Below are 24,345 nucleotides of genomic sequence, written 5' to 3'. Positions count from 1 at the left end.
TCATCATCATCATCATCACCATCACCATCATCAAGTATGTACTAGATACCCACTATGCTAGGTGCTAGAGATAAAGGGACAAAAAACCTTCTTCCTGTTTGGTAGGCAAGGTTGAAAAGCACAGAATTAGCTGTAGGAAACCTGGAAGCAGTCATATGCTGGTAAATGTTGAAAAACCAGGGGAAAGTCCTGACTGAACAGTGTTTGTCAATTTCCATGGTGTAAATGCATCCATTACAGTTAGTTTCATGCTACCAGGATGACACCAACCAGCTAAAAAACATACCTATAAACTTAACAATTGTTTCTTATAAGCTGGAATGAACTGGCCTTAGCCTCCCACTGCTCAAAGACCACAGAACTATTTTCCCCAAAGCACATTCAGATAAAAAAAGAGAGAGATAAAGTGACTTGTCAAAGGTCACATAACTAGGTTATGACAAAACTAAAAATAGAACCACTTCCTTGCTTTTTCCATTATAACTCACCCTGTAAGTTGAAAGATGGTACTTTATGGCATTTGAATTTAGAGACTGAGAGCTCAGGTTCTGAAGTCCACAGACCTGGGCTCAAATCCCAGCTCCATCTGTAAATGAAGATTATGACCTTGGAAATTTACTGAATTTGTCTGAGCCTTATTTTTCTTTTATCTGTAAATTGGGGATGATAACACCACCCATATCTTACTAGATGGTGGTAATTACATAAGATAAAATGTGTAAACTGCTTGCCAAAGAGCCTGGCATACAATACAACTTCAATATACATTGACTATTATTACTATGGCATATTAATACCTGCTAGGCCAGCACTGGTTCACAGAATGTTAAGGTCCTTGACAGGATAACTATAGAATATGACAGTAGTGTTTAGAAACTTCTTTAGCAATTTGACATTGACACAACATCCAAACATGGGACCAGTGGATTCATTTTGATAAACAAGGTATAAACAAGTTTGGATGCTGTCAAACTCAAGCAGTGAGCAGCATGGAGCATAAAATACATGCTAGTTAAGCACAATAAGATTGCTTAAATGTGATATTTCAGGTTAGTTTACATCTGTAACCCACAAATAAATAAAAATCTGATAAAATGTAGGTATTTGTTTTATCTTTAAAATGTATTGTTTTTACAATCATTATGATTTGAGGTCAAGCTTACTTTCTAAATTTAGTAAGCTAAATTAGGAAAATGAAATTATTTTATTTTAACTCTAATTTACATATGCCGAGATAAGCCTCACTGAACTTCTGTCAAGAATAGCCACTCATTTTTTCTGAATGCAGCAGTGGTAATAAATCAAATAATGATGGAAGTAATTCCAAATAAATGAGGACCAAAACAGTTTGTACTAATTCTCTTAGGAATATGATATCTTTTATACTGACTTTAGTTGTGTAGCTATAATTAAGGGTGCAATACTAACATAACAATGTAATATTTGTGGAGATGTATTGACTAATCAAAACTTAAATGGATCTGGGCGCCTGGATGGCTCAGTTGGTTAAGCGACTGCCTTCAGCTCAGGTCATGATCCTGGAGTCCGGGGATCGAGTCCCGCATCGGGCTCCCTGCTCGGCAGGGAGTCTGCTTCTCCCTCTGACCCTCTCCCCTCTCATGCTCTCTCTCACTCTCTCTCTCTCAAATAAATAAATAAATAAAAATATTAAAAAAAAAAAAAAACTTAAATGGATCTTACATATAAATCATAAATAAATAAGCTCAAAACCAAAGAATTTTTTTAAAGAAAGGGCACTGAGTTAAAAAGCTAACACAAGTATACGCTCAATATCCCACATATAAATATTACCAATTCTCAGCCCTTTTTTAGGTACCACTTTGGGCTGCTACCACTAAAAGACCACAGACAAAATTGTTTGGAAATACAAGTAAATCTAAGGCAAAGAAAGTAGCTCAAATACCACTTTTCAAGGTTACAATAGCTCAACATAGCTAGGCACTGGCTAATGATACAGAAGACCAACTAATACAGCAAATAAAGCCAGTCAAGTATTTTTCATTGTTAATATAGCTGTTTTTAAACTATATTTATAATTTTCTTCCAGATTCACTGCTGATAAACACAAGTAATTCTGAACTGTATAATATCCTAAGTTGTCAACATATGTGATTTGGAATTTAAATTAAATTTTGTATATGAATGTGTTCACATGGCATGGCTCCAATGACAGGAAATGTTTTTGGAATAGCAATTCAGATTAAGGAGTTTGAGCCAAAATGTAAATCATCACACCACCTCCTTCAATGACAAGGTCCTGTTATTAAAAAAAAAAAAAGTCAACAGAATTAAACAGTGTGCTTAGTGACATAGCAAAAATGGGGTCATAATAAAAACTAATTCACTTAAATCTTATATAATTCTGTTTTTTATAATAATAACAAAAGTTGACAATAAAAATATTTGTATGTGTAAGCACAGTGCTAATCAATTGGAGAAAGTCTGTAAAGAATGTCTGAACTCAAAAATTAACTTCTTGTGCTGCTATAACATAAAAAAAAAGCAGATTTCAAGGATATAAATTGAATGAACAGACTTGCTTATTTGTCTGATATTTTTGGCATTTTAAATTTTCCTAATATTTCTACTGAAAGAAGGGATACAACATCTTTTTTTAAAGGCAGATAAGAGGGGCACCTGGGTGGCTCAGTCAGTTAAGCGTCTACCTTCAGCTCAGGTCATGATCCCAGGGCCCTGGGATTGAGCCCACATTAGGTTCCTTGCTTGTCAGGGAGCCTGCTTCTCCCTCTTCCTCTGCCTGCCACTCCCCCTGCTTGCGCACTCTCTCTCTGTCAAATAAATAAATAAAATCTTTTAAAAAAATAAATAAAATAAAGGCAGGTAAGAGCAAAAGACAAAATGATTGTAAAAGCTTACAAGTACACATTATGATGTTCTATAATTTATCAATATTATCAAAGAAAAAGGTGGTCTTGATGTACTAAACACTGGTCTAATTTGATAAAATTTCTGAATTTTAGTTTCCATTAAAAGGAGATCTATTCATAAAAAATTCATGTATCTGGGATCTATTAATTTCATTGATTTAGTTATAATTTTAAATGACAAAATTGTTAGAATTTGTGAAACTGATGAAAAATTGAAGATGAATTTTGAAAATATGGAATCATTTGCTTAATTTTGAATAAAATTTTAAAAATTAGTATCTTGAGCTTGATGAGCTTGTTTTAAAATCTCTTCTTATACAGCCATCAAATACTTCTGAGACTGGTTTCTATACTAGAGTGTTATTAAAACAGACCATAGACGGAGGGGGGAAAGATGGCGGAGGAGTAGGGGACCCTATTTCAACTGGTCCACGGAATTGAGCTGGATATCTACCAGACCACTCTGAGCACCCACGAAACTAGCCTGAGATGTAAGAAGATCTGGATCTCTACAAACAGAATATCGCAGGAGGTTGGTTTTGAGGTACGAACGGAGAGCCGTGATTTGCGGGCAGATATCAGAGGATAAACGGCAGCGGGAGGGTGCCTGGTCATGGGGATCCTACACCACTGGTGAGTAACAGCCTCGCGCTGCGGACTGGCACAGACTTGCAGACCGGTAGCGTCAGGAAAGGACTTTAGGGCAGCCCCGGGGTGGAGGACCAGACCGGCAGGGTCGCGCGCGCGCACGCAAACCGGAGCCGCCCGGACAGAAACCCAGAGCTACGGTCACGCAAACGCGAACTGCAGCCTCCAAGATGGAAACCCGGTGCGCCGGGGTCCAGCCGATGAACTGCAACCCCTGGGGGTGGAAACCCCAAGCGCGGAGTCGCGCATGCGCGAACTGGGAGCGGCTGGCGGATTTAGAAACACAAAGGGCAGAGACGTGCCCCGACCTGGAGGCAGGACTGGGAGTGCTGAGGAGGGGCGCAGAACCCAGGACGCTGCAGTTTATAGCAGCACAGACAGAAACGGAGACAGTGTGGCCTGGAGAGCTCACTGAAGAACAGACTGAGGTCTCTCTGCTCTGAGGCAGAGGGTTGGAAACGGTCTCTTCTGCTCTGACTCACGGAAGAGACATGGAAAGCAGCCAGGGAAAGGCGCCAGAGAACAAAAGCCCCAAAGACTGATTCCCACTGAGCCCATCCCCTGCCACAGGGGCGCAGGGCAACTCCGCCCAAACAGGGTTGCCTGAGTAACAGCACGGCAGGCCCCTCCCACAGAAGACAGGCTGGGAAAACAAGAGGCCAGCAACCCTAAGGTCCCAAGAAAACAGGTGTACCTTGCTTGGGTTCTGGTCAATAATTTCGACTCTATACATTCCCTCAAACACCCATCAACAGAATGACTAGGGGGAGGAGCCCCCAAAACAGAAAAGACTCAGAGATTATGACTTATGCTGCAGATTTACAAATGGATGCAGATATAACCAATATGTCGGAGCTGGAATTCAGGCTAGCAGTTTGAAGACAATGGCTAGAATGGAGAAATCAATTAATGGCAACAGAGTCTCTAAGGGCAGAAATAAAAGGGGAATTGGCAAAACTTAAAAATGCTATCAATGAGATCCAATCCAATCTAGATAATCTAACAGCTAGGGTAAGTGAGGCAGAAGAACGAATAAGCGATCTGGAAGACAGTATAATAGATAAAAAGGGAAAAGAGAAGGCCAGGGAAAAACAACTCAGAATCCATGAAAATAGAATCAGAGAAATAAGTGACACCATGAGGTGTTCCAATGTCAGAATCATTGGAATCCCAGAGGGAGTGGAGAGAGAGAGAGGGCTAGAAGATGTATTTGAGCAAATCGTAGCTGAGAACTTCCCTAATCTGGGGAATGAAACAAACATTCGAGTCCTAGAGGCAGAGAGGACCCCTCCTAAGATCAAGGAAAACAGGCCAACACCCTGGCATGTAATAGTAAAACTTGCAAATCTTAGAACCAAGGAAACCATCTTAAGGGCAGTTAGGGGGAAGAGATTCCTTACATACAGAGGGAGGAACATCAGAATAACGTCAGACCTATCCACAGAGACCTGGCAAGCCAGAAAGGCCTGGCAAGACATATTCAGAGTACTAAATGAGAAGAACATGCAGCCAAGAATACTTTATCCGGCAAGGCTTTCATTTAGAATGGATGGAGAGATGCAGAGCTTCCATGACCGGCAGAAGTTGAAAGAATATGTGACCACTAAGCCGGCCCTGCAAGAAATATTAAGGGGGGTTCTATAAAAGGAGAAAGACCCCAAGAGTGATCTACAACAGAAATTTACAGGGACAATCTATAAAAACAAAGTCTTCACAGGCAACATAATGACAATTAATTCATATCTCTCAATAATCACTCTCAACGGAATGGCCTAAACGCTCCCATAAAACGGCACAGGGTTGCAGATTGGATAAAAAGACAAGACCCATCCATATGCTGTCTACAAGAGACTCATTTTGAACCTAAAGATACATCCAGACTGAAAGTGAAGGGATGGAGATCTATCTTCCATGCCAGCGGACCTCAAAAGAAAGCTGGGGTAGCAATTCTTATATCAGACTAATTAGATTTTAAACTAAAGTCTGTAATAAGAGACACAGAAGGACATTATATCATTCTTAAAGGGTCTATCCAACAAGGAGATCTAACAATTGTAAATATCTATGCCCCCAACATGGGAGCAGCCATCTACATAAGCCAACTGTTAACCAAAATAAAGAGTCATATTGATAACAATATGTTAATTGTAGGAGACCTCAATACTCCACTCTCAGCAATGGACAGATCATCTAAGCAGAAAATCAACAAGGAAACAAGAGCCTTGGATGATAACATTGGACCAGATGGACCTCATAGATATTTACAGAACATTCCACCCTAGAACACCAGAATACTCATTCTTCTCAAGCACACATGGAACTTTCTCCAGAATAGACCATATACTGGGTCACAAATCAGGTCTCAACCGATACCAAAAGATTGAGATTATTCCCTGCATATTCTCAGACTATAATGCTCTAAAACTGGAACTCAATCACAAGAAAAAATTTGGCAGAAATTCAAACACTTGGAAGCCAAAGACCACTCTGCTCAAGAATGTTTGGGTCAACCAAGAAATCAAAGAAGAACTTAAACAATTCATGGAAATCAATGAGAACGAAAACACATCGGTCCAAAACCTGTGGGATACTGCAAAGGCAGTCCTAAGGGGGAAATACATAGCCATCCAAGCCTCACTCAAAAAAATAGAAAAATCCTGAATTCACCAACTAACTCTACACCTTAAAGAACTAGAGAAAAAGCAACAAATGACACCTAAGCCATGCATTAGAAGAGAAATAATTAAAATTAGAGCAGAAATCAATGAATTAGAAACCAGAAACACAGCAGATCAGATCAATGAAACTAGAAGTTGGTTCTTTGAAAGAATTAATAAGATTGATAAACCACTGGCCAGACTTATCCAAAAGAAGAGAGAAAGGACCCAAATTAATAAAATTATGAATGAAAGGGGAGAGACCACGACCAACACCAAGGAAATAGAAACAATTATTAGAAATTATTATCAACAACTATATGCCAATAAACTGAGCAATCTGGGTGAAATGGAGGCCTTCCTGGAAACCTATAAGCTGCCAAGACTGAAACAGGAAGAAATTGACAACCTGAATAGGCCAATAACCAGTAACGAGATTGAAGCAGTGATCAAAAACCTCCCAAAAAACAAAAGTCCAGGACCTGATGGATTCCCTGGGGAATTCTACCAAACATTCAAAGAAGAAATAATACCTATTCTACTGAAGCTGTTTCAAAAAATAGAAACAGAAGGAAAACTTCCAAATTCATTCTATGAGGCCAGCATTACCTTAATCCCCAAACCAGGCAAAGACCCCATCAAAAAGGAGAATTTCAGACCCATAACCCTGATGAATATGGATTCCAAAATCTTCAACAAAATCCTAGCTAATAGGATCCAACAATACATTAAAAGGATCATCCACCATGACCAAGTGGGATTTATCCCCAGGATGCAAGGGTGGTTCAACATTCGCAAATCAATCAATGTGATAGAACACATTAATAAGAGGAGGGAGAAGAACCATATGGTCCTCTCAATGGATGCAGAAAAAGCATTTGACAAAATACAATATCCTTTCCTGATTAAAGCTCTCCAGAGTATAGGGATAGAGGGAACATTCCTCAAGCTCATAAAATCCATCTATGAAAAACCCACAGCGAATATCATCCTCAATGGGGAAAAGCTGAGAGCCTTTCCCTTAAGATCAGGAACACATCAAGGGTGCCCACTCTCACCACTGTTGTTCAACATAGTACTAGAAGTCCTAGCAACAGCAATCAGACAACAAAAAGAAATAAAAGGTATTCAAATTGGCAAAGAAGAAGTCAAACTCTCTCTTTTCACAGACAACATGATACTTTATGTGGAAAACCCAAAAGACTCCACCCCCAAATTACCAGAACTCATCCAGCAATTCAGTAATGTGGCAGGATACAAAATCAATGCACAGAAATCAGTTGCTTTCTTATACACTAACAATGCAACTGTTGAAAGAGAAATTAAAGAAACGATTCCATTTACAATAGCACCAAAAACCATAAGATACCTCGGAATAAACCTAACCAAAGAGGTAAAGGATCTATACTCTAGGAACTACAGAACCCTCAGAAAGAAATTGAAGAAGACACAAAAAGATGGAAAAATATTCCATGCTCATGGATCGGAAGAATAAACGTTAAAATGTCTATGCTACCCAGAACAATCTATACCTTCAATGCCATCCCGATCAAAATTCCAATGACATTTTTCAAAGTGCTGGAACAAACAATCCTAAAAGAAATCAGAAAAGACCCCGAATCGCTAAGGAGATGTTGAAAAAGAAAAACAAAGCTGGGGGCATCACATTGCCCAGTTTCAAGCTATATTACAAAGCAGTAATCACCAAGACAGCATGGTATTGGTACAAAAACAGACATACAGACCAATGGAACAGAATAGAGAACCCAGATATGGACCCTCAACTTTATGGTCAAATAATCTTTGACAAAGCAGGAAAAAAACATGCAATGGAAAAAAGACAGTCTCTTCAATAAATGGTGCTAGGAAAATTGGACAGCCACATGCAGAAGAATGAAACTCGACCATTCTCTAACACCATTCACAAAGATAAACTCAAAGTGGATGAAAGACCTCAATGTGAGAAAGGAATCTATCCAAATCCTAGAGGAGAACATAGGCAGTAACCTCTTTGACATCGGTCACAGCAACTTCTTTCAAAATATATCTCCAAAAGCTAGTGAAACAAAAGCAAAAATGAACTTTTGGGACTTCATCAAGATAAAAAGCTTCTGCACAGCAAAGGAAACAGTCAACAAAACAAAGAGGCAACCCACAGAATGGGAGAAGATATTTGCAAATGACACTACAGATAAAGGGCTGGTATCCAAAATCTATAAAGAACTTCTCAAACTCAACACCCAAAAAACAAATAATCAAGTCAAAAAGTGGGCAGAAGACATGAACAGACACTTCTCTGAAGAAGACATACAAATGGCTAACAGACACATGAAAAAATGTTCATCATCATTAGCTATCAGGAAATCCAAATCAAAACCACACTGAGATACCACCTTACACCAGTTAGAATGGCCAAAATGGACAGGGAAAGAAACAACAAATGTTGGAGAGGTTGTGGAGAAAGGGGAACCCTCTTACACTGTTGGTGGGAATGCAAGTTGGTACAGCCACTTTGGAAAACAGTGTGGAGGTTCCTCAAAAATTTAAAAATAGAGCTACCCTATGACCCAGCAATTGCACTGCTGGGTATTTACCCCAAAGACACAGATGTAGTGAAAAGAAGGGCCATATGCACCCCAATGTTCATAGCAGCAAGGTCTGCAATAGCCAAACTGTGGAAAGAACTGAGATGCCCTTCAACAGATGAATGGATAAAGAAGATGTGGTCCATATATACAATGGAATATTACTCAGCCATCAGAAAAGATGAATACCCAACTTTTACATCAACATGGATGGGACTGGAGGAGATTATGCTAAGTGAAATAAGTCAAGCAGAGAAAGTCAATTATCATATGGTTTCACTTATTTGTGGAACATAAGGAATAACATGGAGGACATTAAGAGAAGGAAGGGAAAAATGGGCGGGGGGAATTGGAGGGAGAGATGAACCATGAGAGACTATGGACCTGAGAAACAAACAGGGATTTAGAGGGGAGGGGGGAGGGGGATTGGTTAGCCCGGTGATGGGTATTAAGGAGGGCACGTACTGCATGGAGCACTGGGTGTTATACGAAAACAATGGATCGTGGATCACTACATCAAAAACTAATGATGTATTGTATGGTGACTAACATAACATAATAAAATTTTTTTAAAAAACCCTCTAAAAAAAAAAAAAAAGACCATAGACACAATTTAGATATACATTATTTCCTATGAATAGCATTATCAGCAATCTAACCAAGATTAAATAAATTAACAAGAAAAACACAAGTCACACTGAGTTTCAATATGATAGATTTGTCACACTGAAATTTTTAAATTTTGACATATATAGTATTCTTTTAAAGTGGGATACAGGCATTTAATACAAAGGGACACTGCTTCACTTATAACATTCTATGTAGTTATAATGGGAGAGAAACAAAAACTTGCAATAGAAATTCTGTGTCGGTTGTTCTTAAACTTTTTGGTCTCTTTACCTCTGAAAAATTATTGGACCACATTTTAAGAACCACTGCTCTGTATTAATCATGTGGACGTTTCATTCTGTATGCTTTTTTAAATTTTTATTTTTCTGATTGTTTGTTTTTCCTGCATTTTACAAAGGTATCAGTCTGCAAAGGATTGGAAATTTTTTAAAAATCTGGGTCTTTCACCACAGATAGTTTCAGAAGAATTGCTCTAATTCAACTCTGTATGACTAAGTTAGACACTTTTATTTTAATACTGAATAATTCATCAGCCACTTCATTTGACAGATGAAGTTTATTAGTATTTCATTGAAGTACTACATGAAAGCCATGATGACTGAATAGCTCATTAAAAACCAGGTATGTGAAGAAAATCATCTAAATGCTCTTAACCTTTTATTCTGCTACAGAATGCCAAAGTTAAAAAGTCTAGTTCCTTTAAGAGGCCAAATATGTGTTTTGAATAGCTGAAAGAATGGCAACAACTTTCATATCCATCAACAATTAAGTAAATTATGACACATCCATATGACAGAATACTACAGAGTCATGAAGAATAAAGTACCTCTATGTGTGCTGATACACAACTATCTCCAAGATATATTAAAAAATGCAAGTTACAGAAGAGTAAGTGCTATAATCCCATTTCTATAAGTAAAAAACTGGGGGATGTGTATATACAGCTCTACGCTTATAACAGAGATCTTTCTGGAAGGATTCACAAGAACCTGGAAAAAGCGGTTGACTTCTGAAAGTTAGAGTTTAGAATGGGAAGAAGACTTAATTCTACTGTATTTTCATTTGTTCTATATGTTTATCATGTGCATTTTAAAAAACTAACTTTCTAGAGTAAATTGCCTAACCTTAAAAAAAATAGAAGTCAAATTACAAATTGAGAAAACGCTGCTAAATCAAGGGTCCCTTAATGAAAGTACAAACATCTACTCAGGGTCTTCCGTGTGTCAGACACTATTCTCAAGGTTGGATAACTACTAACTAAAGATAATGTATGATCCTTGATTCAATCCCGGATTTAAAAACTTGTCCTTAAGAACAGTGTTAGGACAACTGAAAAAATTTGCATATGAACAGTGTATTTGATAAAAGCACTGCATCAATGTTAAATTTCCTAAGTGTGGTAACTATACAGTGGTTATATGAAAAAGTGTCCTTGTTCTTAGGAGATGAAGTATTTAGGTCAAGTGTTCAGTGTAACGTGATGTTATCTAAATTGTCTCAAATGATTCATTTAAAACTGAAAAAAATGATATGTAGGTATTAGACATACATATATGTAAACATGTATTTATATATAAGAGAAAAAGAGAAGTAAAACTAATGTGGCAAAAAATGTTAACAACTATTTAATCTGGGTAAAGATATATGATTTTTCATTATAGTATCCTTGCAACTTTACAGTAAGCTTGAAATTTTTCAAAATAAAGACTTGGTAAAACAAGAGACCTTTCCTTCCATCCTTCACAACTCAGTATAAAAACCATTAGATGGAACCCGCTGAGCGATCAGATGTCTGCTTCATGGGGTGAAAAGGTGTTAGAGGGTAGAGAGGTAACATTGGCGTTAAGGAGAGCACGTGATGTGATAAGCACTGGGTGTTATATGCAACTAATGAGTCACTGAACACTACATCAAAAACTAATGATATGTTGGCTCTTGAATTTCAAGAAAAAAAAAATGGTCCTGCAAAAGGTAGGGAGCCCAAAAGAGGTAAGGGGAAAATCTACGAGTGGGAGAAGGCAGCATCAGCACTGGGAGATTGGCTACAAACAAGAGGGATTGTTCAAATAAATAAATATATGGAAGATAATGGGAGTCAGTTTTCTCATTGTTGGAGAATGGAGTTATAAATATGGAAAGACAGAAAAATAGTGAACTTCCTCCTATGGACTGGAATCATCAGTATAAACTCATGGTTTTCATTTTTTGTACCTATATGTTTACAGATACTAATTAGACAAATTCTGGTGATCATTTTGCATACATACACAAATATCGAGTCGTTATATGGTACACCTCCAGCTAATATGATGTTATATATCCATTATACCCCAGTAAAAAAATAAATCAAAAAATCCTAAAGCACCCATTCACACACACAAAAACTATTAAAACTAATAAAAGTAGTTCAGCAAGGTTGCAGCATACAAAGATCAACATACAAAAATCAGTTTATTTCTATACCTCGCAATGAACCATTTGAAAATGAAATTAATAAAACAATTTTATTTGAAATAGCACCAAAAAGGATACAATATTTAGGGATATATTTGACAAAAGAAGCATAAGCCTAGTACACTAACATCTACAAAACAATGTTGAAAGAGATTAAAGACCTAAATAAACGGAATGACATCCCATATTTACTGAATGAAAGATATACTACTACTTAGATGATAATCTTAGCAATTCCAGATTAGGCAACAATTTCTTAGGTATCTAAGAAACAAAGCACATGAACACAAATGAAAAATAGATAAAATATATAGCATTAAATTTATAACTTTATGTATTAAAAGACACTATCAAGAACATAAAATGACAAGCCACAGAAGAAAATATTTACAAATCATATAAATAAGAGTCTACCATCAAGAATAAAGAATTACTGGGCGCCTGGGTGGCTCAATCGTTAAGCGTCTGCCTTCGGCTGGGGTCATGATCCCAGGGTCCTGGGATCAAGCCCTGCATTGGGCTCCCTGCTCAGCGGGAAGCCTGCTTCTCCCTCTCCCACTCCCCCTGCTTGTGTTCCCTCTCTGGCTGTGTCTCTTTCTATCAAATAAATAAATAAAATCTTTAAAAAAAAAGAATAAAGAATTATTGCAACCCAACAACAATAAAAAGACAAATAACCCAATTTTTAAATGGGCAAAGGATTTGAAAAGACACTTCTCCAAAGAAGACATACAAACGGCCAATAAGCACGTGAAGATGCTCAGCATCATTGGTTATTAAGAAAATGCAAATCAAAGCCACAATGGGATACCACTGCATACTCACTCAGATGGCTATAATAAAAAAGACAGAAAATAACAACTATTGACATGAATATGAAAAAAAATAAATATACATGGCCAGTGGAAATATAAAACCGTGCAGCTGCTCTGGAAAAGAGTTTGACAATTCCTCAAAAAGTTAAACATGGTATTTCCATATGACCAAGAATTCTACTCCTGGAATTGAAAACCTATGTTTACACAAAAACTTCACACAAATGTCTACAGTAGGATTATTCATAATAGTGTGGAAACAACCTAAATATCCATGAGCTGGTGAACAAAGAAGCAAAATGTGATATCCACACAGTCAAATATTATTTCATAAAAAAGGCATTAAGTACTGATACATGCTAAACATAAGTGAACCTTGAACTTTGTTAACGGAAAGATTTTAGATACAAAGGCCACATGATGTGTGATTCCATATATGAAAGTCCAGGATAAGTAAATCCACAGAGACAGAACACAGATTAGTAGTTGCCTAGGGCTGGGGAGTGATAACTACTGGTGTGGAGTTTCCTTTTGGGGTAATGAAAATGTTCTGCAGTTAGATAGTGGTAATGGTTGTACAACCTGGAGAATATACCAAACCATCGAACTGTACCCGTAAAGGGGTGAATTTTATAGTACGTGAATTATAATTCAATAAAATACATAGGTATTGGTAAGCAGATAATTAGGTAGGGAGGTAGGTGAATGATAGATAAGGAATAGGCCTTTGGTTGAGGTAATAATAATAATAATAATGGCTGGCATTTTGTATCCTAGGTGGACATCAGCCTGGTCAATGAATTTGCTGACTTTACTCAATATTATTAGTTAAGGGGGAAAGAACATTAGACAGATATGGCCCAGAAATGGCCAATTCTGCTCCCAAGTTGAAGTAACCAGCTCCTGACCAGTATGAACAATGGGTCCCATTCTTGCCTGCAAGTCCAAGAGTTGGCCAGACAAAGCAGATGAAACTGGGGTTTACATTCTTATGGAGGGTCATCACAGCATAGGACAAAAAAAAAAATGTGACACGAAGCTGCCAACTGGGGTCACCCAGAGAATGTAGTCAAGTCCTGAAAGGGGTTATTATTGTCTCGGGGACATTAGACTTGAACATACTTGAGAGTAAGACATTTGTCAGCAGAACCTGCTGAAGCCACCATACTTCCACAGTGTTCACTAACCAGAAATGTTAAGGCCAAAGGCAGTAAATTAGATATGAGATTGAAGTTTTTAAATGAAAAGGACTAAGCTTTAAAGAAAGGGAATGAGGCTATTCTAACGACAGAGTACCTGAAAAGTTAGGCGATTGAGCTGACTGTATTCTCTGTGGGAGGTGGAGTTTCATCATAGCAAAGCTGGGGGCAGCAAATGCAAAGAAAACAACAAGAACAAGAAAAAACCATTCTGTTTATACATTGAGAGGATGCTAATAATATGAGCCAAATTACGTATGCCACTTCTACAGGCTGGAAGATAACTTTTCTAATGGGACCACTTTTTCCCAGCTCTCAGCTGTATTCAGGGAGCCTAATTCCTAAGATTCTCAACGTTAGTATGCATACAGACTAGCGTACCAGATGGTACATACCAAAAAACTGTATATACTATACTTAAGGGAATATTTTTTTAAGATTTTAAGGGGAATTTGGACAACATCTTAAAGATAACTTTAAAGAATCCTTAAAGCTATATTCTTTAAAGGATTTGACTCAACTGCAGTAAAAACATATATAATAGGTGACAATATCCATCTGTAGAAAAGAACAATTCCAAGAAGCATTTTACAAAAATGCACTGCTAATGGAACCAAGGTTCTGACAAGAACACCTTAGAGTTTTTAAAAAAGCTTTAACTTAGGTTTACTTAATCCATACTGTGTGTTACGGGCCACAGGGAATTCAAAGATGAAAACACATGATGCCTGTCTTCAAGTAGCTCAGGGTCTAGAAGTACTTAATGTAAACTACCTTAACTTATAATTTTTAATAAAACAAGATAATCTGATAGAGAAAACAACAAAGAACACAGAGGCAGGAACGCTTTATATGAGAGGAAAGTCAGGAAAGCTTTACAGAGAAGGCGACATTTGAGATGAAAATTTTAAAGATTGTGTATTAGTTTCCTGAGGTTGTTGTACAACATACCACAAGCTGGTTGGCTTAAACGTCAGAAATTTATTCATGGTTCTAGGCTAAAAGGCCAAGATCAAGATGTTGGCAGGACCATAGTCCCACTGAAGGTGCTAAGGAAGAATCTGTTCCAGGCCCCTCTCCCAGCTTCTGGTAGTTTCTTGGTTTATGGCAGCATAATTCCAATCTTAAAATGGTATTCTTCCTGTGTGTATCTGTCTCTGTGTTCAAATTACCCCTTTTATAAAGACATCTTATTGAATTAAGACCCATCCTAATAACCACATTTTAACTTGACCCTATTTCCAAATAAAATCACAGGTACTGGAGGTTAGGATTTCAACATTCTTTTTTTTGGCGGGGCGGGGGCTGGGGGGAGTGCAGGCACAGTTCAACCTACAATAGCTTGTCAGGTGGATAAACAGGGACTGAGAACTCTGGGCAGAGAAAAATACATATACAGTAGAGAAGAAGAGGAAATGCATAAAACAAGGGTGAACCAGTAAGAAGAACCTAGATCATGAAGAGTGTCACATGCTCTTTGAAGTATATCCTCTGTGCAGAGGATAGAAGACACAGCAAGACCACTCTACTTGCAGCATGAAGGATGGATGGACAGGAGCTACACTCGAGACAGGGAAACTATTTGTGAGGTTACGGTAGCTTTAATTCAGGGAATAGATGATGGAAAAGGGTGACTGCACTTTGGGAGAAAGAAAAGGCCAGAGTAAAGGGACATATATTGATTGCCCAACAGAGGCTACTACTGGCTGTGTATTACCTCATTTAAATCTCACAGCAACCCTATGTCATAGGTACTGATTCTTCCATTTTAATAAGTCACTGGAAACTCACATTTAACCCAAGGTTGCACACTTAGTAAGTAGTAGAGCCAGGACTCAAATACAGGTTTGTCTAACTAAAAGGCCAAAAAGTCTAGTGAAAATGTTTACAGTTCAGGAGTGAGAGAAATAATTAAAAGAAATAACAGGGAGATTCAGAACAGTCTATATATTAAGTGAACTTTTAGGGGGAAAACTGGGCTGGAGAGAATAAATATATGTATTTACATAAAAAATAACTTAAAGATTTACAAGAAACTGGTAAAAGTTGTTATGTGGAAGGTAGAGTGTAGGGAACAGAGAAAGAAGAAAAGTAGGAAGAGGAGTAGGAAGAGAACTCTTACCACATACTTTTTATATTGTTTTGATTTTTTTACCTATTAAACATACTTCCTTTTCAAAAGGCAGCATTAAATATTCCATAGAGAAAACACAATTCAATATTATAGCCAGAATACAGAAAATTAAATGAGTACTTAGAAACTGGCTTTGGCCTTTGGAAAAATCCCACAATATTAATCTTGTTTATTTAACATGCCTGATTTGTCATTATCACTGTACATTTTATTTAATGTTGTTTAGAGCAAAGAGAAAACATCTTTAAAGACTCTCTTTCAGTTAAAAAGACAACTAAATCCAATAACAATGTAGAAAAAATTAGAATCTCTTATTTTGTTAAACTACTAATCTCCGTGAAACATAAAATCGATGAACTTATTTAGCCATAGAAAGAAATCACATGCAGGGGCGCCTGGGTGGCTCAGTCGTTAAGCGTCTGCCTTCGGCTCAGGTCATGATCCCAGAGTCCTGGGATCGAGCCCCGCATCGGGCTCCCTGCTCGGCGGGAAGCCTGCTTCTCCCTCTCCCACTCCCCCTGCTTGTGTTCCCTCTCTAGCTGTCTCTCTCTGTCAAATAAATAAAATAAAATATTTAAAAAAAAAAAAAGAAAAAAGAAAGAAATCACATGCAAATCACCAGTGGAGTGGTGGGGGGAGAGTCTTACTGCAGTTATACCAGAAGTAATACCTGGCCATTAATAAAATAGAATACTAAGAATTTAAAACCTTGTTGTTTAAAATGAAGAAACATACAGGAGGAAAGGATCTAGAATTAATGCACTTCTATTTCCAATTTCCATAGTCATTAATTAAAATCAAAAATTGATTCACACAAATCTTCCACAATTTCTCTAGTCTATAATTCTTGTTTTATCAGAGCAAAGAAATATAACTAGTTGGTACTAAGAGTGGGAAGAAAATCCTTACAGCACCATGAATGGCTCTTAGACCACAGTTACTACAATTTCAACCCTTTTACATTAAATGGCACTTTTGGTGAAAATAATAGCCACACAAGAGTGGAGGGTGACAGAACTGTTGCTTAGTCAATTCTTATTTAAAAAAAAATCTTTAAAGAAAATCTTATTTTAAAACTTAAAGGTCACAAAGCACTTCTCTTAAAATAAGGTGTCTGGTTTTTTGTCCTGCATCAATCATGTATTCCTTTCTCCCGTAACTGCTATTGGAGATATAATATCTCCAAACACACTGCTAAACAAGAACTCCAAAAATGTCTTTATTGATTCGATACTCTGCCCAATGAAAAATTATTTTTTTATTGGAAATGGCTGTCAGAGCTATTTTTATTGCTCTCCTAAAGGCTCAATCTGTAATCATGCACACACTTCTCTACTCTGAGAAGAAAATGAATTAGATGACTGCCTCTCTTTCTCAGATTGCGTATTATGCCATTTTAGGAGCTCAAACTGTGGATGTGAAAGTAATTGATACTCTGCATTTGGTGTCTTTTCCTTGAGGATCTTTAGAGTCTTAGAGATATAGAAATCACTACAGAAAGAAGGCTTGCAAATCGGCTACAAGTATGTTCCTTTTACTTCAAATCTCTTCAGGAAAATTGTCCCCACATTTAACTTCCAGAGGCAATAATAAAGTCTATAAAACCTTGCAGAAAGGGAATTTCCACATGGCTATTTGCATTAAAAGACACAAATAGCACTTTCCTCTTCTATTCTCTTCAAAACAGAAGTATGTATTCAGCTGGAACTGTCTGGTTGTCTATAGGATGAACTGAAGGATCTATAATGTTAGCCCTGTCTCCAAATACTTTCTCCAAGCCATCTGAAAATTTGGCATTAGACATTTTTCCATCTTAGTTTAAAGCTTTGCCTCTCTAGAAACCTTTGTCAAAATTCAAATAGGAGTAAAAGATTAACAAATTTAAATATCCTAAAATACTAACATCTTTGGGGAAATCAGCCCACTGGCTTATTTTCGACATGATAACCAAGAAAATGGCCAGCAGTATGGGTTTCGCTTTAATAAAGGGAGAAAGCGTAAGTCTAAGTATTGGCCATCATATAAACAGGACAGGAGAAGGTGCCACCCACCAGAAAGGGACCATAGGAAAAATAGCAAGAGGGAGCTAAGAATGGGGAATGCTAAGAGAAGATGGGAAAGGAACCGTTTTTCATTTTGCATACTGGTGGCCCTGCTATCAGCTTTCCATTACCTACATGTGAATACTTGAAATACTATCTTTCACCCATCTTTCACTCCAGTGTGATATTTTCTTGACACCAAAAATTTTTTAAGCTAGCTCCTCCAAGGAATTCACACTAGTATCAAAAATTATTTAAAAGGTAAACAGAGGGGTGCCGGGGTGGCTCTGCTGGTTAAGCATCCGACTCTTGATATCAGCTCAGGTTGTGAGCTCAAGCCCCAGTTGGGCACCATGCTGGGCAAGGAGCCAAATAAATAAATAAATAAATGGTAAACAGGGAAGGGAAACAGATCTACTGGGGGAAAAAATAGGTTCCAACACAGGAAGAGAGATCTACTGGGAAAAAAAATAGGTTCCAAATATAAAGAAGCACAAATCACTTGATATTTTAGGTTATCTGTGACATGATGCTTTTAAATGAAAAAAAGTTAAGAAAAATGAATTGTTTAATATTTTCCTATGAATGGAAAAAGTATCTCAATAAGCAAATGCCAATTTAAATTACAAAGATTTAACTGATAACTTTTATATGGACCTACTTTTAATAGTAGATGTGCTAAGATTTCACCTCTCATGTATAATACTGTCTCTAAGAATCAGCTGACAGTCCTTCTCTTCTGTGAAGTAAGATAAGGTTTACTTTTGTTTCTGAGTAGAACCTATCACATTCTTAGAACTCCATGAATAAGATTCTCCTACCCCTAAGCCAGCAAGTGAGAGAGCTGCATTCTCTTTCAGATGTCTTGGACACAACTGTAAAGTTAAAGCCATAATCATGGCCAAATCACTATTGTCCATAAAACTACTTATGCTTAAAGTAACTTGACCTAATAGTGTTTCCTCTTCCAAAATCATCAGTACCAAGGGCTGTATTTAATATCTGCATTATTCCTAGAACTGTAACTGGAATGAATATCTTTACAAAGCACTTTTCAAAAGAATCTACTTAAAATAATGAAGTGGCTAAAACTAAATACCAAAATATTAATGACAGTAATTGTTAAGTGAAATTTAAAATTATGAGCGATTTTTCTTCTTTGTGACTGCCTAGAGTTTATGAATTTTTCACAATTAGAATATATTGTTGTAATAAGGAAAAATATATATGGTTTCAATCTTTGACAATGAAATTTCCAGACAAAACTGGTATCTCTCCATGAATGCAAATTTTTATTATTAATACTTCTTTTCTAGTATTTAGCCTTTTCTTCCATATACTCTATTTTCTTGTGTTGATATATCATAGATTACAAACTTTCTGAGGACACATTCTGAGTCATATACATGTTTGTAACTCATATTTCGTAAGTGAAAGTGCCTCATTTTTGGTAAGTGATCAGCAGCTATTTGAGGACTGAGTAATACTTCCATGAATGCAAAAAGGTTAGAATTGATATATTCATCTGATATTTGCCAGAACTGGTAAAATGTCAAAATACTTCTATACTGATTAATAAATCTTATAATACTAATGCAATAAGCAGAAAGATTTACTAAAAGTATCCATTATAATTTAAATTCATTAATTCAAGACAATTGTCAGGAAGCATCATGAAAATAAGCCCTAGGGGCCCCAGATGGTTACACGTCTGCCTTCGGCTCAGGTCATGATCCCAGGGTCCTGGGATCGAGCCCCACATTGGGCTCCTGGCTCAGCGAGGAGCCTGCTTCTCCCTCTCCCTCTGCCTCTCTCCCTGCTCATGCTCTCTCTCTTTCTGTGTGTCTCAGATGAATAAATAAAATCTTTAAAAAAAAAAAAAAAAAGAAAAGAAACCCTAAGTGAGCCTCCCATACTAGTGAAAGATAAGAAATAAATGCAGTATCCACTGACTTGGCCCACATCACAGTATGCAGCAAGAATATATTGCACAATCTTTAAGAGACACCCTTAAGACTATCAACAGTTTATTATATTCCCAAATTACATAGTTACTTCTACTTTTAAAGTGCTTAGCTTTCTCTTTGGTTTTATTGTCAGTACATTACATTTCTTAAATAATAAGTGTATAGTTTCTTGGTATTTTTAATGCAAGACTTTTTAATAAAGTATTAAAAACAAATACTCAGAATTAAAAGACTATAAAATTAGGATAGTTTCTCAGTGTTCCTTTTGAATATTATAAACATGAATTTTCTGAATCTATAGGAAAACAAGCAAAAACCATATTAGTAAAGAACATCTTCTAATACTGTACAAAGTGGTAACAGCCTAGAATGCTTTTTGATGCTGAACAGGAATCAGTGCGAAGTGAAACAATTTTTATTTCTGGAATGAAAAATGACTTATTTCAAAAAAATATGATTGGCTTATTTTCTTAACAAAATGTTGAATAAAAATGATGCTTAAAAGTGTTATTGTTTATAATTCATTTTCATCAGAACAACAATCAAGTTCCAAAAGAGAAAATGCAATGAGGATATAAATTTGCATATAAATTTCACACAGTAAAACATTTAAAATAATTATAAGTTCAAAAGATATTTAATCAGTATCAATAAAACAAATAAAAAATCTTAAGATCAATCATCATGTACCATAACACTCAACACACATTCATTTATCAAACTATGTACAACAGATAAAAATCATCAAGTATTTTTACACATGAAATATTTACATGGAACTTAAAAAAAAAGAACATTGCTATTGTATATCACTGCAATCCAGATTTATTTTCACTTATTGTAGAAACATATCTATTGCAAATGTTCTCCAAGTGTGGCCCACAGGCCCCTAGGATCTCTGAGACCATTACCAGAGGTCTGCAAAGTTAAAATTATTTTCATAATAATACTGGATGTCACCTGCCTTTTGTAACTATCACGCTCTTATTTTCATAAAACAGTGACCCCTCCCAGGCTTACATGTTTAAATAAGTTAATATGTATATATATATCTTACAGAAGCATATCCTTGACAAATATAAAAAGATATATACTAGGTTGCTAATGAGCTGCCTGGTAGGGAAATGAAAAGGTAGAGGAGAAGGAAGAGGAAAGCTAGGAGAAACAGAATAAAATACTTTTAAAAATAGATACATGAGGGGCATCTGGGTGATTCAGTCAGTTAAGCATCCAACTCTTTTTTTTTTTTTGACAGAGAGAGACAGCTAAAGCAGGAACACAAGCAGGGGTAGTGGGAGAGGGAGAAGCAGGCCTCCCACCGGCAGGGAGCCCAATGAGGGGCTCAGTCCCAGGACTCTGGGATCATGACCTGAGCCAAAGGCAGACGCTTAATGACTGAGCCACCCAGACGCCCCTAGCGTCCAACTCTTGATCTCAGCTCAGGTCTTGATCTCAGGCTTGTGAGTTTAAGCCCTGCACTGGGCTCCATGCTGGGCATGGAGACTACTTATAAAAAAAAAAAAAAAAAAAAGGCAGATGATTACATTTGTACATTTAGATAAAATGATGGGAAAAAAAATACAAGAGCTTTTTAGAAGAAAAAAAGGCTACCCAAACCAACTTTTAAAAACAATTTAAACTACTGGTTGCCAAACTTTTTGATTCATGATAACCTTTACTGTCTGATTTACTCTTTCATGACATTCCTAGGCCAGAAGAAATACATTAAGACTTCTGCTAGGCACAAACAACTTAATAACTATTTATGTCCCATCTACTTAATCGCCATCTGGAAGGTCAATTCACACAAATTGAAAAAAAAAATTATTTTAATCTTGACCACATTTACTTACTAATGTGATAACGTGTGTCTACTGCACAACTTCTCAAGCCTTGGAATCAAATTGAAAACTGTCACTCTCATTTCCTGTCACACAATTATTGTCAGTGGTACCTGCTTGGTAAAACAATAATCACCAAAAACCCAGCTTCCTGAAGATACTACCTAATCAAAAGGAATGTAGTATGATCTAATGTTGAAACTGTGAACAATCCCAGAGCAGTAATTGGTATATCACTGTGTTTCCCTTGAACATTTAAAATATCCTGCAGTATCCCTATGAGTTGTCTTCAGTGGCCCCAGGTGCCTCAGTGTATTTTGGGAACAATGGATTTCAAGCTTGGTGTCCTTTTTCCTTGTCACCATGGTTAGTTCTGCATCAACCAATTGTTTGTGGTTAGAAAATTCCATTATTATCAACTAAGCAAAGCTTAAATTAGCAAATCTAGTACAGGGAAATAGGATGTTTTAGAAGACTTTTGATAGTTCATGGATTTGGATAATTCATGCAGCTATTCTAATACACATGCTTTCTTTTCTCCTCACCTTCTGAGGTCCCTATCCCAAGTCAACAGTGGTATGAAAAATTTAAAGATGATTCCATATAAAAGCAAAATAATGATCCTTGAGAGTTCAGGCACCTACTACCTTCAATACAGGTCTAAGACCATTTAAAACTACCTCACCAAAAAACACCTAGGAAAGGTGAGGAATATACAATGATATAAACCAAATTCTTAATTGCTTCACTGTTGAGGCATAATGCCAGATCCCCAATTTCAGTGAATCTGTGTGAGCAGTATGCAAATAGTACTGACAAGTGGAAAAACTATGTGTGCATGGACAGAATTTCCCTCATGGCATAGCACAAAAATATCATGAGTTTAAGCAAAGAATAAAGAAGCAGAAATTATTGTTTTGCACATTTTTCCACTTAAAAAATAAATATCCTAAAGCTTTTGAGTATGTGGAAGGATTCTGAAAGAATTACTATGATTGGCCTCCATCCCAAAACAGTTAGCTGTTCCTGTAGGGTTAACATGTAGTTAGTCCCTCTAACCTAGCTTAGTATTACCATATAATCACCTCAAAAACTACAAGTTATGCAGTCCTCTATTTTTTTTTAAAGATTTATTTATTTATTTGAGAGAGAGAGCGGGGGGCGGGACAGAGGAAGAAGGAGAGAGAATCTTAAGCAGACTCCATGCTGAGCACAGAGCCTGACACAGGGCTTGATCTCACAACCTCGAGATCATGACCTGAGCCAAAACCAAGAGTTGGATACCTTACTGACTGAGCCACCCAGGAGCCCCTTTGCAGTCCTCTATTTCTAAATAAAATTTAATTTCCACCTACCAAAGAAGGTTTTGAACCTAAAAACTTCCCTTTATTTTGTTCTTTTCTTATTTATTGTTTATCTGTGAGAATCAAGAAGGATCCCAGGCCCACAGAGTATTATTGTTCTTTCTTCCAACTCTATCTCATTCTTCATTCATCCAGCTTTTTCTGCTACAATACGTAGCCGAATTTTGTCCCAGTGGGATATAATGACATTACAATCAGAGTAAGGGCTATTTTCACCTTCTCTCAGTCAAACCAGAACTGAATTAGATTAAAAACAACTAGGGGCTTGGGAGTAGAGATGGGGAGGAGGCTAATGACAGAAAGGAATCCCGGGAAACTCCAAGCGAAGGTCACAGGATAGCTGAAGGCTGAGACGGGCTCACTGGGGATGGGGGCAGTAATCTACACATCTTCGTCTCTTAGCACTTAAAAAACAGTTTCCAGTTCCCATGTCCCACATTTCGTTCCTAGTTACATCTTCTGTCCTATGAGGCTGAGAAAACTTGCTCTGTGAGAGAAAGGACCATTTGCACCACTCTGATGTAGACTGGTCACTCACAGATGGTATGCTGAGGTTACTCTTCCAACATTTAGAAACTTGAAATAAGACTGAAAAGAACCCAAGACAGGGCTAGGCCTTGCCTTGAAGCAAGTCTATGTTTTAATTACACCACTTCTGTTCTTGAAGATTTCCTCAGAAGAACCACCCGCCACATTAACCTACCTTCCATCACCCATTCCACTACTTTTTCTGGTGCAGTAGAATGGATCTACCATCTTTCTTAATTTAAACCCATTTTCTTTGGAGCTATCATCCATGTGGGGTAAAATACCTGGTTGTAAAGTTTCCAGCAGCAGCACTCTGCGAACTAAATGACCATTTAAAATAGCACATAGCACAATGGACAACACACAGCAGGTGCTCAACAAACGTGTGTTGAATAACTAAATAAACAAATGCTGTAAACGAGTATTCATTATAAATAACTCTGGCATCAAATAAGTTTTAGTGATAAAAACAACAACACATTTTAAAACTTGTACTACAATTGGTTAAGTTGCATTTTTGTGACTATTGGCAGATCCAGATATAATGAGACCCAGATACAAAGTGTAACAGG

At 37.0% G+C, this 24,345-nt stretch overlaps 1 pseudogene; it reads right to left on the bottom strand.

The window, feature by feature from the left end:
- LOC118005465 overlaps window positions 1-24,043 on the bottom strand; it is a 54,378-nt pseudogene extending 30,335 nt beyond the window's left edge.
- Between the last annotated feature and the right edge of the window lie 302 nt (window positions 24,044-24,345).

Source organism: Mirounga leonina, unplaced genomic scaffold (assembly GCF_011800145.1).
Source record: "Mirounga leonina isolate KUSES-001 unplaced genomic scaffold, KU_Mleo_1.0 Mir_94, whole genome shotgun sequence".
Classification (NCBI taxonomy): Eukaryota; Metazoa; Chordata; class Mammalia; order Carnivora; family Phocidae; genus Mirounga; species Mirounga leonina.
This window is presented reverse-complemented; position numbering and strand designations above follow the sequence as displayed.